This window comes from Schistocerca cancellata, chromosome 2 (genome assembly GCF_023864275.1).
Source record: "Schistocerca cancellata isolate TAMUIC-IGC-003103 chromosome 2, iqSchCanc2.1, whole genome shotgun sequence".
NCBI lineage: Eukaryota > Metazoa > Arthropoda > Insecta > Orthoptera > Acrididae > Schistocerca > Schistocerca cancellata.
Genome location: NC_064627.1, coordinates 967,387,535 through 967,406,577, shown reverse-complemented (window position 1 = coordinate 967,406,577; position 19,043 = coordinate 967,387,535). Strand labels below are relative to the sequence as shown.

Below are 19,043 nucleotides of genomic sequence, written 5' to 3'. Positions count from 1 at the left end.
TGTGTGTGATGTCCTTAGGTTAGTTAGGTTTAAGTAGTTCTGTCTCTAGGTGACTGATGACGTCAGATGTTAAGTCCCATAGTGCTTAGAGCCATTTGAACCTTTTGAATAGCTTCCTTTGTCCTAGAGGGAGCTCTAGCAGGTAAAAACTGTTGAGGAAGAATTATATTGTACTGCATCCAGTACATCTACCAAATAATGGAAGATGTAGGATGCAACTTCTACTCTGGTACGAAAAGAACAGCACAGACGAGGAATTCCTGGCGAACCATATCAAATCAGACAAAAGACCGACGGTTTAAGAAAAAAAGAAAAAGGAAAACAGACTTTCCTGTTTTTTCTTTCAAAATATCTAAATAGTTGCACTCTTAAGGAAAGAACGTTCACATATAGCTGTTCCACAGGTACTAAGTGTCTTGCGTTTTCACAGTAGCAAAAACATAATACAATGTCTTATGTTAATTTTGTGTAACCGAATATTCACAAACCTTCTTTCTGCAGTAGTAGGATTCTTTTCAAAACAAACTTTGTAAACAGGTATAAACTCTTCGGTTACATTAAATATAATCGAAGTTTGGTACTGAAATTTATATTGTCATCATAAGCAACGAAAAATCGGAGGTTAAACCCACTTACATAAGGAATGAAGGAAAGGAAGTCAACTATGCTCTTTTCACAGAAACCATTCAGACATTCACCTTAAGCGATGGAGGGAAAAGGTTCAACATCTAATTCAGGGTACCAGGTGTGGATTTGAAACCCACGCCTTTCTGCAGCAAGCGTATTGTCTAAAACTCGACACCTTCTCACTTGCTGTTATCACCTGAACACTACGCACTGAGTTCCTTTTCCTTGGATCTTCCTATAGCAAGTGAAGTGTCTAAAACGCTACGCAGTCTCAGGTGGTAGGTATTTCCCCTGAACTCCATGCACCGCATTCATTTCTTTTGCTTACAGTAAATGCCTGGTCTGACGAGTTATTCTGTTTTGAATTCGGAAGTTATTCTTTTACAGATGCCAATGAACCAGCAAAAAGTTAATATGAAAATCTTTGTATGGAAATTTACACGAGGAACGGTTACTGCAACTATGCATTGACAGCCTAATTTATTGCCTGCTGTACGGAGGCCTCCAGTGTCAGCAACAAATATCACATCAATGCTTCGAAGATGCCTATGACACAGGGGAAAATTTGCTGGAATACAATCGGCCATGCTCTGACCGTCCACCAGCAGCTAATACAGGTACTACTAGAGGCCACAGGCTCCTCAGAGCCGCCTCCATAACGTTGCAACCATTCACGTTCGACTCTTCCTGTTAACTTTCAAATGGTTACACGCCGGACACAGACAGTTTTGCTCCTTACAGGGGTTCACTCAGTTTGTACTTTAACTCTTAGCGTCCTACGGGACATTGTTAAGAAGTGTGTGTTTCATGAACTTAGATTCTCTGACAACGTAACCGGCCTTCAGCTGCCAGAAGAATTATTGTTTCACTGCAAGAAGTGATTTATTTTGTGTGTCGTATGAGTCTGTTCATCTTTGATAAATGAACTTATTCAATCATTGCTGCTATTGTTTGTGGCACGATCAGCAGACTTATCGGTTGGCAACAACGATGTATTGTGAACCGTCAGGCTCACTCATGTGCTTCGATCGAGGTAGTCAGTGCTTGCCTGTGTTTTACACTTGACAGTACACTCATTACAACGTAGCTTACAGCGTGACAGAACTGGTGGAACCGTTTGCCCAGGTGTTGAAACCACTTTAACACATGCAGCACAACCAAGAACGCCTGATCTGGCAGCCGTCTGCCACCTCCACTTGGCCTCTATAGATCTCCTCCCATCTCTCTGAGATCGGCTCCATGGTCAAACCTTTCCAGTCATCACAACCAGCTTTCCAGCCATTCGACAGGAAGTTCCAGAGAATGGATTGCGACGGCTGCTTCTAGTGCAGTAACCTCGAGTATAAGCAGTCATACGCTGTTTCCTTGGTTAGAAGTACGATTTTAGTACGCGCTCTGGATGATGGTCTTAGATCTGATCTCTTGAAACTCAAAGACACATCTCTAGAATATCAGTCAGCGTGACACCAGAGTCCTCACTCTTCTGACTGGTTTGATGCTGCCCATCACGAGCTCTTCTCCTGTACCAGCCTCATCTCAGAGTAGTACTTACAAACTACTTCCTCAGGTATTTACTGGGTGTATTCCTATCTCTGTCTACCTCTGCAGTTTTTTTACCCTCTACAGCTCCCTCTAGTACCATGGACATTACCCCTGACGTCTCAACAGACGTCCTTTCACGCTGTCACTTCTTCATGTCAGTGTTTTCCAAATATCCCTTACCTCTCCGAGTCTGAAGAGAACCTCTTTGGTTCAAATGGCTCTGAGCACTATGGGACTTAACATCTGAGGTCATCAGTCCCATAGGACTTATAACTACTTAAACCTAACTAATTAAGGACATCACACACACCCATGCCCGAGGCAGGATTCGAACCTGCGACCGTAGCGGTCGCGCGGTTCCTAACTGAAGCGCCTAGAACCTCTCGGCCACACTGACTGGCAGGACCTCTTTATTCCCCAGTTTATTAGTCCCACCTACTTTTCAACAATCGTCTGTAGCCTCACATTTCAAATGCTTTGATTCTCTTCTGTTCCGGTTTTCCCACTACAATGTTTCACTACCATACTCCAGGAGAATATTCTCAGAAATACATTTATCAGGTTAAGGCCTATGTTTGATACTAGCAGACTTCTCTTACCCAGCAACGCCGTCTTTGCCAGTGCTAATCTACTTTTGATGTCTCTCTTTCTCCATCCGTCATCTACTATTTCGTGACCATCAGTATTGATGTTAAGTTTCTCGCTGTTCTCATTCCTGCTACTTCTCTTTACTTTCGTCATTCTCCGATTTTGTCTCACTCCAATTCTGTACTCATTAGACTGTTCATTCCATTCAGCAGATCACGTAATTCTTCTTCACTTTCACTGTAGATAGCAACATTATCAGCGAATTGTTTCACTGAATCCTTTCACCTTGAATTTTAATTTTACTCCTGAACCTTTCTTTTAGTTCCATCATTGTTTCTTCGATGTGTAGATTGAACAGTAGGGGCGAAATATTACAAGTCTGTTTACACCCTTTTTAATCTGACTACCGGAACTTCCTTCTTGGTCTTCCATTCTTATTATTCCCTCTTAGCTTCAGTACATGTTGCATATTATGCGCTTCTCCCTATAGGTTACCTCTATTTTCCCCTGAATTTCTAACGTCTTGCACCATTCTGTCGAATGCTTTTTCCAGGTCGATAGATTGTATTGAACGTGTCTTGATTTTTCTTCCTGCTTCCATTATCAACAGCAAAGTCAGAACTGCCACTCTGGCGCCTTTACCTTTCCTAAAGTTTTTCTAAGGGCAAACTGACTGTCATGTAACACTTCTAAGTTTTCTTCCCTATTCTTTTGTATATAATTCTTGTGAGCAACTTGGATGCATGAGCAGTTTAGCTGATTGTGCGACAATTTTCGCATTTGTTAGCTCTTGCAATCTTCGGAATTGCGTGGATGACATTTTTCCGAAACTCAGATGTTATATCGCCAGACTCATACATTCTACACATCAACGTTAACAGTCGTTTTCTTGCCACTTCCGCAATGATTTTAGAAATTCTGATGGAATGTTATCAATTCCTTCTGCCTTATTTGTTATTTAGTCTTACAAATCTCTTTAAAATTCCGATTCTGATACTGGATACTTTACCTTTTGTAAATCGACTCTTGTTCCTTCTTCAATCACACCTGACAAACTTTCCATTCATAGGAGCCTTCAATGTACTCTTTACACCTATCAGTTCTCTCCTCCGGCTTTAAAATTGGAATTAGCATTGGGCTCTTTATGTTACCGTCTTTGCTATTAATTTCGACGAAGGTTGTTTTGACTATTATGTATGCTGAGACCCGTCCTTCCAACAGTTACTTCTTTTCTGATTGCTTCACGTTTTCCATAAGCCATTTCGGCTTAGCATCCCTGCAATTCGTATTTAGCTCAATCGTATGTGACTTGTACTTCTGTGCTCCCAAGTTTCCTTAGAAATTTTTGTACTTCTTTCTTTCGTCGATCGACTGAAGTGTTCCTTCTGTGCCCCACGGTTTCTTCGCTGTTACCCTCCTTCTACCTGTGGCTTTCTTTAAAACCTCTGTTATTGCTCTTTTTAGAGACGACCATTCCTCTTCAACTTTACTGCCTACTGAGCTATTCCTTATTGCGGTACCTTCAGCTTTAGAGAACTTCAAGCGTTCCTCTTCACTCTTTACTACTTGTGTATCTCAATTCTTTGCTTATTGATTCATCCTGACTAGTCTCTTAATCTTCAGCACAGTCTTCATCATTAGTACATTGTGATATGAGTCTAAATCTTACTTTCAAACCTTACTTTCAACTGTCTGATTTCGGAATCTCTGCCTGCCCATGATGTAATGTAACTGGAATCTCCCCAATCTTTTCCGAGTATACCTCCTCCTGTTGTGATTCTTCAACAGAGTATTTGTTATTACTAGCTGTTCGTTATTACTAGCTGATATTTATTACAGATCTCAGTCTTCCTTCTCTCTCATACCTAGTACGAAGCCCATAATCTACCGTAGGTCTTTCTTCTCCTCCTTCCCCTACAACCGTATTCCAGTCCACCATGACTATTAGATTGTCGTCTCCCTTTATGTACTGCATTACTCGTTCAGTATCCTCCTACACGTGGACGCGTATACCTGAACTATCGTTGTCGACGTTGGTTTGCTATCGATTTTGACGAGAACAACCCTTTCACTGAACTGTTCACAGTAAGACACTCTCTGACATACCTTCCTGTTCATAACGAATCTTACTCCCGTTATATCATTTTATGCTGCTTTTGATATTACCCTATACTCGTTTGACCGGAAATCCTTTATTTCACTTCACTGACCCCGCTACATACAGATTGAGCCTTTGCATTTCCCTTTCCAGATTTTCTAGCTTCCCTATCACGTTCAGACTTTTGACATTCCACGTCCTGACTCGTATAACGTTATCCTTTCGTTGGTTATTCTGTCTTTTTCTCATGGTCACCTCCCATTTGACAGTCCCTTCCTGGATATCCGAATGGGGGCTGTTCTGGAATCTTTTGACAAAGGGCAGATCATCGTGACTCTTCCAATTACAGGCCACATGTCCTGTTGACGCACTTTATATATCTTTAAGGTCTCTGCATCCTCACGCCGTTGATCATTGCTGAGTCTTCCGCCTCCGTGGGCTGTTTTCCACCCCAAGAGCAAAAGAGTTCCCTGAATCTCTGTCCGATCCTGCAGCCCTTTTGACAACGTTGTTGGCAGAATGTGGGTGACTTCTTACGCCGGAAGTCTTCGGCCGCCAATGCTGATTATTATGCAAAATTTAAGCGGTAGCGACTGTTGAACCCAGGATCCAGGGTGTTTTGATAACTAATCAGAAACACTATCCATAGCTCACAGGTGCAAATGCCATTAACGATGAGCTAAGTTCACCTCCTGTGGGAAATCTGGAACTCGGGCCAAAATGTGTCAATCAGCTTTTAAGATGTGTGTGGGGACTGTGCCCAAATGAAACCCTTAGTCGTGGATGAACTGTACCTAGATGCACCTACATTCAATCGGTATTCCCACACACTACAGAAATATAGTCCTCTCCTTGCAGATGGATACAGTATCTGTCACGACCATTATCGATTTGAAATGATATCATAGTGTCGGATCCTCTCCCCTCCAGCCCTTTGATCCTCCAATGTAAATTCATTCCAGTGACCTTTAAAGATTAATGGATAATTCATGTCCCAAGTACAATATCGTCAGTATCAGAGATCAGAGCCAGGGTCGCGCATGCTCCAAGTGGTGTCTGTCTCTTATGCATCGATCTTTTAATGCACTTGGGCTAGAATTTCACGACTCTGTCCTCACAGTAAACGCCCTGGGTGCAACCAACACGACAATTTTTTTTTTTTTCAAAATTCAGCTCCATAGTTTTACAACACTTTTCAGGTATTAAGAGACCTTAAAGCGCACCTGGCCTGCTTCCATCACAAGCTCTGAACTATTTTTAAGACTGCAAATGTGCCTTTTGCGCTTACAGCTAGGCTTTGGGGGGAATTACAGTGTCTACAAGACGAGGGCATTCTCACTTCACGATACACAAGGCAAAGGACAACAAGGGCCAGTGTTTGCAAAAATTGACTTGAGTCATACCTCCTACTGTCACTCGATGAAGAATCCTGACATATTCTAGTCATCAACACTCCATTCAGCACAACAGAATTTCCTTTGCAATAGTCCCCAGTAATATTTCAAAGATATCTGAAGCATCTCACACGCAATGTACCGGAGACAATAAACTACTTGGACGACAGTCTCATTGCAGGCAAATATGCGCAAGGCCCAGCCAACAACTGGGATGATCTGTTCAGTCCAATCTAAAATGTGACAAGAACAAGTGTTGTTCTTTGTTCATCAACTTGAATATCTTGAACAGGTATTCACTGCTTTCAGCATCTGTCCCATACCTGATTAAATCAAGGCGGTACAAAAACTTTCACCTCCTACAATACCAGCCAGTTGAAATCTGTTGGAACAGTTGAATTACTACCGAAAATTTATTACCCATGCAGCAGCGAACCACTACATCATCTACTGCAGAAAAATAACCGTTGGCAATTGACCCCAGCGTGGGACAAAGCTTTCAGAAAATCAAAACAGATCCTTTCCTGCCTTTGTGCCACACAGCACATGACTCTGCCAAACATCTTATCCTGACAGCAGATGCATCATACTGCAGGGATGGGGCAGTAGAGTCCCACATGATTGAAAAGATGGCACGCCCAATCGCTTTTGCATCCAACATACGCTCTGCTGCTCAGTGAAACTATAGTCAGATTGACAAAGAAGCATTAACCATAATTTTTGGCTTTAAAAATTCCATTATTAGGTGTATGGCAGGCGCTTCACATCACTTGGCAGGCATAAGCTTTTGCACCCTCTTGTCAAGACTTGAGCCACCATTCCCACTACGACAGCATGCCTCCACTAATGGTGAGCCCAGTTCCTATTCTACACTCCTGGAAATGGAAAAAAGAACACATTGACACCGGTGTGTCAGACCCACCATACTTGCTCCGGACACTGCGAGAGGGCTGTACAAGCAATGATCACACGCACGGCACAGCGGACACACCAGGAACCGCGGTGTTGGCCGTCGAATGGCGCTAGCTGCGCAGCATTTGTGCACCGCCGCCGTCAGTGTCAGCCAGTTTGCCGTGGCATACGGAGCTCCATCGCAGTCTTTAACACTGGTAGCATGCCGCGACAGCGTGGACGTGAACCGTATGTGCAGTTGACGGACTTTGAGCGAGGGCGTATAGTGGGCATGCGGGAGGCCGGGTGGGCGTACCGCCGAATTGCTCAACACGTGGGACGTGAGGTCTCCACAGTACATCGATGTTGTCGCCAGTGGTCGGCGGAAGGTGCACGTGCCCGTCGACATGGGACCGGACCGCAGCGACGCACGGATGCACGCCAAGACCGTAGGATCCTACGCAGTGCCGTAGGGGACCGCACCGCCACTTCCCAGCAAATTAGGGACACTGTTGTTCTTGGGATATCGGCGAGGACCATTCGCAACCGTCTCCATGAAGCTGGGCTACGGTCCCGCACACCGTTTGGCCGTCTTCCGCTCACGCCCCAACATCGTGCAGCCCGCCTCCAGTGGTGTCGCGACAGGCGTGAATGGAGGGACGAATGGAGACGTGTCGTCTTCAGCGATGAGAGTCGCTTCTGCCTTGGTGCCAATGATGGTCGTATGCGTGTTTGGCGCCGTGCAGGTGAGCGCCACAATCAGGACTGCATACGACCGAGGCACACAGGGCCAACACCCGGCATCATGGTGTGGGGAGCGATCTCCTACACTGGCCGTACACCACTGGTGATCGTCGAGGGGACACTGAATTGTGCACGGTACATCCAAACCGTCATCGAACCCATCGTCCTACCATTCCTAGACCGGCAAGGGAACTTGCTGTTCCAACAGGACAATGCACGTCCGCATGTATCCCGTGCCACCCAACGTGCTCTACAAGGTGTAAGTCAACTACCCTGGCCAGCAAGATCTCCGGATCTGTCCCCCATTGAGCATGTTTGGGACTGGATGAAGCGTCGTCTCACGCGGTCTGCACGTCCAGCACGAACGCTGGTCCAACTGAGGCGCCAGGTGGAAATGGCATGGCAAGCCGTTCCACAGGACTACATCCAGCATCTCTACGATCGTCTCCATGGGAGAATAGCAGCCTGCATTGCTGCGAAAGGTGGATATACACTGTAATAGTGCCGACATTGTGCATGCTCTGTTGCCTGTGTCTATGTGCCTGTGGTTCTGTCAGTGTGATCATGTGATGTATCTGACCCCAGGAATGTGTCAATAAAGTTTCCCCTTCCTGGGACAATGAATTCACGGTGTTCTTATTTCAATTTCCAGGAGTGTACTCAGTACCGCTCTACTACACTGCATGGAAATGCTGTTCTCTTTCCCACCCTGGTCCTAGGACCTAGTTTTCAACAAGGATATCGACGAGTGTTTCCACCTGGACATTGCCACAGAAGAAGCTGTGGCCAGTCTCCCACTGGACATAAAGCTCATCACTCATAGAGTACACAACAGTCAGCGAGATCCTCTGCCTAGTATGCCACAGTACACTACCAGACTGCAAGCAGATCTGGCAGCCAGGGGTGCAGGCCTACTGGCACTGGCAGAACAACTCTCAACGTTGAACAGGTTCCTGACACCGTTGCTACAGACAGTGGCCCCAGTCTGCACCTGCAGAATTCTTCACTTCTGTGACAAAAATGGCATTACCTTAGTTCACACAGCAACCTTTCTCTAATGGACTAGTGGAGCATTTCATCCACACTTTTAAAACCATAACGTCTAAACTTCACCATCAGCATCCTCTGGAAAACTCTCTTACCTTTTTTCTGGCGTCCTAGAAGTCAACCCCATAGGACAGTGTGTTTCCCGCGGAGAAACTTCATGGTCAATTCATCAGTCACACCCATCTTTTCTTCACCCCACAGTTACTAGCCTTCCTACTCAGTGCTCTAGCCACCACTGTTTTTCATTTAAAAACCCAGTGCAAGACCTTGTTTTTACTAAGGTACGCCAACACTGGTTTCCAGCAGTAATTTCAGAATTACTAAGCTGGACCATGGCTGAATTGATACTTCATGATGGCATACTGTGTCGGAAAGATGTCAACCTATTGCGACCTGGGGATGGTCCTTCTCCTGACACCAAAAAGTTACCACTTTCTTTTGTTCTGGAAATGGAGCCACCTGCTGTCTCCACCAAGGCCACACCGCTGGGCCATCCAAAGTGCTGCTGGCAGCCAGCTCTTTCGAGGGCCCTTCAACAGATCTATGCAGCATGTCAGGACCAATGGCAGTGATTGTGGACATCATCCTCCCAAATGCCTGGCCACCAGAGCTTGCCTCATCCTGGGATGTATAAATGAGCTTCGCCATCTCGTCCCGTCTGTAAGAGTAGAGGAAAGTGTACCGGGGCTTAACGCCTGCAGTGTCAAGAACCAATATCTCATCAGTGCTTATAAGACGCCTAACACATAGGAGAAAAATTTCCGGAAGGCAGATACCCATGCTCCGTCCACCAGGAGTGTCATGTAATCCGATTTTAGAGGTGGATGATTGCTTTAAATTGACCTTATAGCTATGTTCTGCGCTGGGAAGGCAGAGAAAGTGTTGGCGCAATCGTTTGCTTACACTGCGTCAGCTTGGCGCCATACTGCACACAGGCAATGTACACACAAGAGGCAGACCACGACCTGTGTGCACATGACTTGGTCCTGTACCGAGCACGCGATCGCAGTGTAAGCACCTCGTGATTTGACCCAATATGGTAACTTTCACACGTAGCCTCACTATGTACGTCAGAGAGAACCTTCCAGGGACTTGAGGAACGCTATAAAGAGGGACCCGCCCTAAAACGAGTAGCACAGTGTGGTAGACGTCTGTGGCGTTACCTCTGTATCGGTCGTTGCGGGCTGTTCTCATGCAAGAAGTGAATTATTTTATGTTTTCCTTTAATCCACGTTGGAGAGAAAGCGATAATAATGTTTGATAAAGAAACTTGTTCAGTCATTGCTATCTGGGTACTTTTCGTACCGCCATGGGCGGACATATCATCGTTGTCACTGAAAAGTGCTCTTTTAGCTATTGAAGTTGTTTTCTAGAAACATTGCACGATTGAGCGTAATGTGCATGGTCTTTTACTGAGCTTGAGTTTGCTAAAACCGCTTGTGTACAGATCAGTAGTTATTGTCAGCCAAGCAGACCTCCAGACAAATGAATTTTTGCTATAACGAATTCATTGTTGAATTAGTGCTGTGGTTAATTGTAATAAAGTGTACACTTTGCATGTAGCAATATCATTAACAGAAAGAAGGTAAACTTTACCCGCGAGAACATTGCAATTGTTCTTCAGCCATGTATATTCATATACTGAAGTGTTCCAGAGGGCAACCTCAGTTATGTTATAACGAGTCTCTTTGAGCAAAACAGTCCTCTTCATCTTTACCACTCGAATTTCATGAATGCCAGTAGTATGAGACTAGGTCGGTCTTATTCTATATTCTTATCTATAATGAAGAAGCTGCATAAATATGCAGTCAGATATTGATAAGATTTCAAAGCGGTACAAAGATTGGCAACTTGCTTGAAATGTTCAGACGTGTAAAACGGTGCACTTCACAAACCGTAAAAATCTAGTATCCTAAGATATAATATCAATGAGTCACTATTGATATAATATCAATGAGTCACTGTTGGATCGGCCAGCTCATACAAATACCTAGGTGTAACACTTTGTAGGAATATGAAATGGAATTATCGTATAGGCTCTGTCGTGCGTACAGTATGTGGAGACTTCGGTTTACTGATAGTAAAACTGGGGAAATGGAATCTGCCTACAAAGAAGATTGCTTACAAATCACTCTTGCGGCAGGTTCGAGAACACTGATTACGTGTGTGGGACCCGTACCAAACTAACAGGGGATACTGAACAAATACAGAGAAGAACAGCACGAATGGTCACCAGGTTTGTTTGATCCGTGCAAGAGAGTCACAGAGACACTGGAGGAGCTGAACTGGAAGACTTTTAAAGACAGACATAAACTATCCCGAGAAAATCTAGTAAGAAAATTTCAAGAATCGGCTTCAAAAGGTGACCCTAGGAATATTCTATAATCCCCTATGTATTGCTCACATAGGGATCAGAGGATAAGATTAGAATAATTAGTGCACACACAAAGACATTCAAACAATCACTCTTCCCGCACTCCATATGTAATGGAAAGGGGAGAAGACCGCAATAACGTGTACAATGGGACTTACCCTCTGCCATGCAGCGTGAAACGTCCCCATTGTACAATTTATACAAGACAAACAGCCTACTTACAAGCGTATAGATGTAGAAGTAGATGTACTGACGTATGAGATGCCAACAGCAATATGGTAAAGGCGAATAAATGATCTATTTTAGAAATTTTTTCATTTGGTTCATAAACCAATCCCTATTACACATGCAAAAAATATTTTATGTGGTAAAGCCGAATTTTCACATAACTGTGTATATTTTTGATAAGAGGAGCATAGCACATTACTTTGGATGACGCTTATTCAGTTAATGTGGTGTAAGTGAATAGAGTCAACAATGTTCATTGTCTCTGTTAATAACAAGTCGATAACTAAGGCATAGCATAGGTTGAGCTGATCATACTAAACTCATACAGCTTTGGATACAAGTGGACAGATAGAAGTAGCTGTAGTGAAACCATTACACCATATTATTAGAAGAAATTGCACGAACAGTCTTCCTATCTATGGGTTCAGCGGATTGTAAACACTAAAGAAAGTAATAGAATGGTTGATAGGCTACCTTAGCAATGTGCTAAGTGGTTAAAAACTAAGTCAGAGAACTGTATATCAGTGAACCAATTGGGAGTAACAACCTTATTCAGTTTGTCGCAAGGAGAGGGATAGTATTCTACGTCGTTTTTAGAATACTATCATATACCTTGTGTGTTATATCTGCAGTAAATTGAGCTTATGATACTGACTCAAACAAATCTGGATACAACGAGTGGACAGATAGGAACAGCAACAAGAACTTCTTTCGTTCATTTCAGAATTGATAAACAAAGCTCCATTATTGGTGCAAATTACACTGCGCAACATAGTTAAATGGTAACTCTTTCGAAACCGCGTAATTGTCTCCCATTGTGACACAGAAGTTTGTAATTTGGCTCAGAGGTGCCTACAGTCTTCTCTGTAACGGTGCGAAAGCATGGTTTCCTGCGACATTCTAACAGGAAGATGTCGACACAAGTGAAAAAAAAGGCCAGTGCTCAGAAGTACATGCGAGGTGTAAGGTGGGTTGATTACGTCACTATTTCACCATAATTTTGCCCAACACCACCTTGGACGTACCACACGATGGGAAGGTCGTCACATCCCGTCTTATTGACATTACAAATGTCTTTTGACGCGTCTGAGATGGACGCCGGAAGTGCGACACCTGAGCCCAGCCAGCTCTTATCGATACTGCTGGTGATTACGCCCTTTGGCGTTTACTATCAGCGGTTTCGTGTGCGGCGACTTCGGAGAGTTTTGCAGGCGTACCGCGCTCGCGGAGGAGTCTCTGTCTGGTGGTCAACAAGGGAGGATCCAGCTGGTAACACGAGGACGGAGTATACACATTCCGAGAGGACAAACTGGCTAAGCACCTCCAGACCGCTGCGTGGCCGAGTGCGCAATGCAGCTATGGTGCCTATACGCTCGCGCAGATAATAGGCGAAGTGGGTGGCTGTACATTAGATGAAGGAATCATCGCGTAGTGGGGTGCGATGAAAGGAAGATTGGTGTACCAGTTACCACCTGGAAGAGACACTGTTCAACCAAAACAAAATGAACCTGATGACCACATTTCACAACATTTCTTGGTGCTGTGCGCTTGCCCTGTGGAGCCAATTATAACACACAGTCCACTCTGGTTCCGTCCTATTTGCCGGAACGTCACTCCCTAGAGACCAGACGTACAGACTTGAAAAGAGTAAATTATGTACTTTTTTTCAAATTTCTTCCACCAATTAATATGTTCCTGTTATTTTGGGTTGGGATTAAATGTTTTTTGCCCTAAGATTAGATTGGCTATTTATCGTTTTAGTATTTGGGGAGAACAGAATTGAGTGGTACAGTTAGTCTGAACTTGCACCATGAATGCGTCCGGCTTCTTTATTGCAACTTGTCCTAGTTGATGGCGTACCTTTTTCTTGGTTCTGTTCGATTAGGTTTCTGTCATAAGCACTGTTTCTTAGGAGTTTCAACCTAGCTATTCTACACTTGTACCAGGTTTTCCAAGTTGCTGATGTTAGTTTGTTATTCAGAGTTAATAGCTATTGGCATTAGATACAAACACTATTGTATTAACTTATTATTATTCTTATGTGTGAGGTTTAAATCATTTAATGGTATTGTGAAATGTTATCTCAAATATCCGTCTGGATGCGGACAATGAATCGTGTGGTCCTATGAAATCCTGAATAGCCCCCAACTTTTGGAAACTGGTCATTGTGCGTTTGTTAAATGTATTCTGTTTACACCTACCTCACTGGGAAATTTTCTCCTCCAACATTGAGATCACGCTATTTTCGGATGAGTGGCTGAATAAATCATTTCAGACAAACCGCCGCTCAGAATCAACACGAAAAGAAGGGCGTCAATGAAACCACCCCTTCCTTTGGGGCGTTGATTCCCACACCATTCGCAATAGAAAACGATTTATGGCAGTGCGACGAGAAAAAAGACAATATTTTTGATTACCTTACATGCTGCTGACAACCCCTGGACGATTCAAGCCTTCTCCAAGGACAAATTGATTCAGCAACCCCAAGAACGTAATTATTTCCTTTTGGAGTGTAACGCGACTGCAGTTTCTGTTCTGGTGTACAGAGCGGACTACTAGGGCTCTTAAAAACCACTTAACGGAATCTGAACGTGATCAGGAGCAGCGAAGGGTGTTTACGCTCTTCCATCCCTATTGTTCCGCGCATTTCTGTGGCGTGATCAGATGTAGGTGCGACATTGACGCAAGTGTCAATAAAACGTCTAAACTTCCCTTAAGATACCCCCTCTGCCTCTCTCCCCCCAGCCAGTCTCCACGGTTTGGCAACACCATCTACGCACCTTTGCTGAGCACATTAAAAATGTAGCTGTACACAGAAAACCCGTGACGGATTCCTAGGCGCCTGCAGGCGGGCACCTCCTTGATACGCTTCATCTCAACGACGCTACACTGCTGCACTAGCGCCTCTTAGCAAGCGAAATCAGAGGGGCGTAGAAGGGATTGCTGTTATTCGAGATTAATGGTTCAAATGGATCTGAGCACTATGGGGACTTAACATCTGAGGTCATCAGTCCCCTAGAACTTAGAACTACTTAAACCTAACTAACCTAACTGCCCGAGGCAGGATTCGAACCTGCGACCGTAGCGGTCGCGCGGTTCCGGACTGAAGCGCCTAGAACCGCACGGCCACCACGGCCGGCCTATTCGAGATTAACATCAGAGTTTCTGTTTTTACGCTGACTGAAACATCTATAAAAGGAAAAGTGCTTACCTATTATGTACACCTATTCGATATACTCCACAGCAGGGAGGAAGATGAAACATCTGTTGCCTGAATTCGCTGCCGTTAAGCAGGAGAGAACTAAACTAAGTCTTACATTCACTTCCGGTATGGATTCATTTTTGATCAGTATATATTAATCACCGAGCAACAGTCCGCCCCTTGTCGCTGAGTGGTCAGCGCGACGGAATGTCATACCTAATGGCCCGGGTTCGATTCCCGGCTGGGTCGGAGATTTTCCCCGCTCAGGGAGTGGGTGTTGTGTTGTCTTTATCATCATCAGTTCATCCCCATCGAGACGCTAGTCACCGACGTGGCGTCAACTGGTGAGACTTGCACCAGGCGAACGGTCAACCCGACGGGAGGCCCTAGCCACACGGCATTACCATTTGCAGAGCAACAGCCCTTGGTCAAAAGGTGTTACTTTCATATGACACGATTTTCTAGAACATCTTTTCGTAATTCGTATTAACGTGATTGCTGAAAAATTGTCAGGATTTTAGTTGGGCGACAGTGTTAAAATATCGGGACGTTTCAAAAACTGCCATACTCACCACCTTCTCCCGAAGTGTGGAGATACTGCTTATGCCACAATATGTGTACCAGTGCGCTCCACTGCTACCTATCTGAGGAAGCTCTGTACTGTCCGGTTGTCGGGCGGGGAGGGGTTAACGCTGCAGTGGTTGCGGTTGCGACTGTGCCAGCGGCCACGATCGCCTTCCCGTTTGGATATTCCACATGTGTCTTATGAGCTCGACGGTGCTGGGAGCGCTCTCGTTGCATTGCCACTAACGCTGGATTCCGTACCGCACTCAATTGGTATCCTTCGTCCCTACTGACCAAATTCTCGTTAATCCTTATTTCTATTGATTCCGTTGTAATGCTATTCGAATAGCCGGCTGCAAGGTATAGCACCTTGGTGTCCCGAAAATCAAAGGTGTGTCCTCCTGATGCTACGCCTTGCTATCGCTGATATTACTGTATGTTCCAGTCGCACATACCTGATGTTCTCCTGGCACCGTTGCTAAATACACCACTGAGTTTGCACAATTTACTGTTGACTGCATTCACAGCAATTCTGTACATCCCAGAATAAATTTTAGTGGGTCTTTCACAGAGCAAGGATACTCTTCCGTGTTAGAAAGTGGCCAAAAGACAGATTTATATTGGAGTTTTCAAATAACCTTGTACCTACGGCTGAGGGAAGCCCGAGAACAGAAAGAGTTCGCCGCTTTACCTCGGAAGATGTCTCCCGGAGTCGGAGACGAAACGTCAGGGGAGAGTTTTATACATCGACCACGGCTTATCAGCCCCGAAGTTTCAAGTGAAGAGAAAGAAAACGAGTTTGTTCTCCCTCCTCTCTCCCGTTTGCTGTGTCTTTTCTTTTCTTGATGCCCTACTGACCTGTGCTTCACTGTACCCATTTTTGCGGTACACTTTTTTCAGATGTCGTAGTTCAGCTCAGGGGCTTACTTTACCACAGATGACGCATCACCTATGGTTAGTAACGACTGCGCAGGATGTGGATCTTCTACTGTACGCTGCATGATCCAGTGTACCTTCTCCCTTCTTCTTCATTAGTATGTCCAAAAAAGGGACAGGGAGCTATTCTCCTTTATTCCCATAGCGGAACCAATGTCTTTCATGGATGTTGTTAAGAAGGTCCACAAAATCATCAAGTGATAATCTGCCACGCTCCCGGAATACATAAGTATCAGCGACACACCGGAAGAAAGTCTTGGGTTTTTAGCGAACGGTTTCAAGGACTGCCTCCTATGAGTAGGGATTTGCGATGTAAGGAGCTAGTGAGGGTCCGTGGCAACTTCATTCATCTGTTAATAAAACTGCAAATCTCTGAAAGCAACACTTTGAGGAAGTGGTCCTTCAAACCGTTCGCTAAAAATCCAAGAACTTCGTGTGGTATATTAACAACACCTTTGTAGTCAGGAAGTGTGGCAGACGAGTAACAGCTTCCATCAAAACATCGCTTTCACCTTGGAAATAGAGGAGAATGACTGCCTCCATGTCTTCGACATACTAACAAACAAGAAGATAGAAGGTGCACTGGGTCGTGCGGTATACAGGAAGAAGGCCCACGCAAGCCCTTCTCTGCATGCGACCAGCTGCCACCATCCACAGGAGCGCCAGGCTGTGCTTACCTCGCTGGTATACAGGGCGTGTAGCCTCTGTCATAAAGAAAGCCTCCCAGCCGAGCTACAAAGCTTGAGGGAAGTGTTCCGTAAAAATAGGACAGGTTACCAGCGCATTCAAGAAGAGAGAAGATGCAGGAAAATGGGAAGAGGAGGAAGAAGAAGACAACAGACTCGTTTCCGTTCCGTACTTGGGACGCATCTGAGCCAAAACTGCGAGGCCACTTGAAAAATCCAACATAAAAACCGACTTCTGACCGCTTCCTAACACGGAAGAGTATTTTTGCTTTGCGAAAGACACACTTACACTGAACATAACTGAGGTAACACAAATCATGAGATAGCGATATGCACGTTTACAGATTACGGTAGTATCGAGTAGCCAAGGTACAAAAGGGCAGTGCATTGGCAGAGCTGTGATTTGCCGTCAGGTGAGACATGTGAAAAGGTTTCCAACTTGATTAGGGGCGTACGACGGGATTTAACGGACATTGAACGCGGAATGGCAATTGGAGCTAGGCACTTGAGACATTCCTTTTAGGAAATTTTTAAGTAATTTAATATTGCGAGATCAACAGTGTCATGAGTGAGCCGAGAATACCAAATTTGAGTCGTTACATCACACCACGGACAACGGCCTTGCCGCAGTGGATACACCGGTTCCCGTGAGATCACCGAAGTTAAGCACTGTCGGGCGTGGTCGGCACTTGGATGGGTGACCATCCAGCCGCCATGTGCTGTTGCCATTTTTCGGGGTGCACTCAGCCTCGTGATGCCAATTGAGGAGCTACTCGACCGAATAGTAGCGGCTCCGGTCAAAGAAAACCATCATAGCGACCGGGAGAGCGGTGTGCTGACCACACGCCCCTCCTATCCGCATCCTCAACTGAGGATGATACGGCGGTCGGATGGTCCCGATGGGCCACTTGTGGCCTGAAGACGGAGTGCTACTACATCACACCACGGACAACGCAATAGCCCGACGACCTTTGGCACCTGCGTAGAGTTATCATTGCTAACAGCCGAGCAATACGGCGTGAAACAGCCGCAGAAATCAACATGGGACTTGCGTTAAGACAATGCGGCTAAATTTGGCGTTAATGGGCTATGACAGCAGATACCGACGCAAGTGCCTTTGCTAACAGCACGACTTCGCCTGCAGTGCCTCTTCTGGGCTCGTTACCATATCGGCTGGACCCTGGGTGACTGGAAAACCGTGACCTCGTCAGATGAGCCTGATTTCAGTTGGTACCGCTCGGTAGTAGGATCCGAGTATGGTGCAGACCCCATGAAGCCAGGCTGTCAATAAGGCAGTGTGCAACCTGATGGTTCAAATGGTTCAAATGGCTCTGAGCACTATGGGACTTAACTTCTGAGGCCATCAGTCCCCTAGGGCTTAGAACTACTTAAACCTAACTAACCTAAGGACATCACACACACCAGTCGGTAAGCTGGTGGTGGCTTCTTAATGCTGTGGGCTGTGCTTACATGGAATGGACTGGGTCCTCTGGTCCAAAGGAAGTCATTACTGAGTCGAAATGGTTATGTTCAGCTAGTTGAAGACCGTTTGCAGTCATTCATGGATATCATGCTCCCAAAGAAAAATACGCCGTGTCACCAGGACACAAATGTTCCGCGATTGGTTTGAATCACATCTTGGACAATTCGAACGAATGATCTGGCCACCCAAATTTCCCAGCATGAATACCATCGAACATTTACTGTTGCACTCGCAACATTTTCGCAATTATGGCGGCTATAGAGGCAGCATGGCTCACTACTTCTGCAATGGGCTTCAACGACTTGTGGGGCCCATGAAACGTCCAGTTGACGCATTACCCAAGCGCGAGACTAGTTTAGGAAGTATCTAAAGACTTTTGTCACTGCAGTATATGCCATTATCTGTGAAGGCGATCGACAGTACATAGGGCAAAGGCGGAAATGTACCTCGAAATGCTGAGAGGACCACATCAGGCAGTTATGGCTGGGACACTCAGAAATCTGTAATAGCAGAGCATAAAATCAAGGTAGACCACAGCTTTGACTTTGAGAACACCAAGGTGCACACTCGCTACCCCGACCACTGCAGCGTTACCCTTCTCCCTACCCACCGGCCAGACAGCAGACAGTACTCAGTTTC

General features: G+C 45.2%; 1 pseudogene; it reads left to right on the top strand.

Annotated features, from left to right (window-relative positions):
• Positions 1 to 17,532: 17,532 nt before the first annotated feature.
• LOC126163464 (5S ribosomal RNA) lies at positions 17,533 to 17,649 on the top strand (annotated as a pseudogene).
• Positions 17,650 to 19,043: the final 1,394 nt, after the last annotated feature.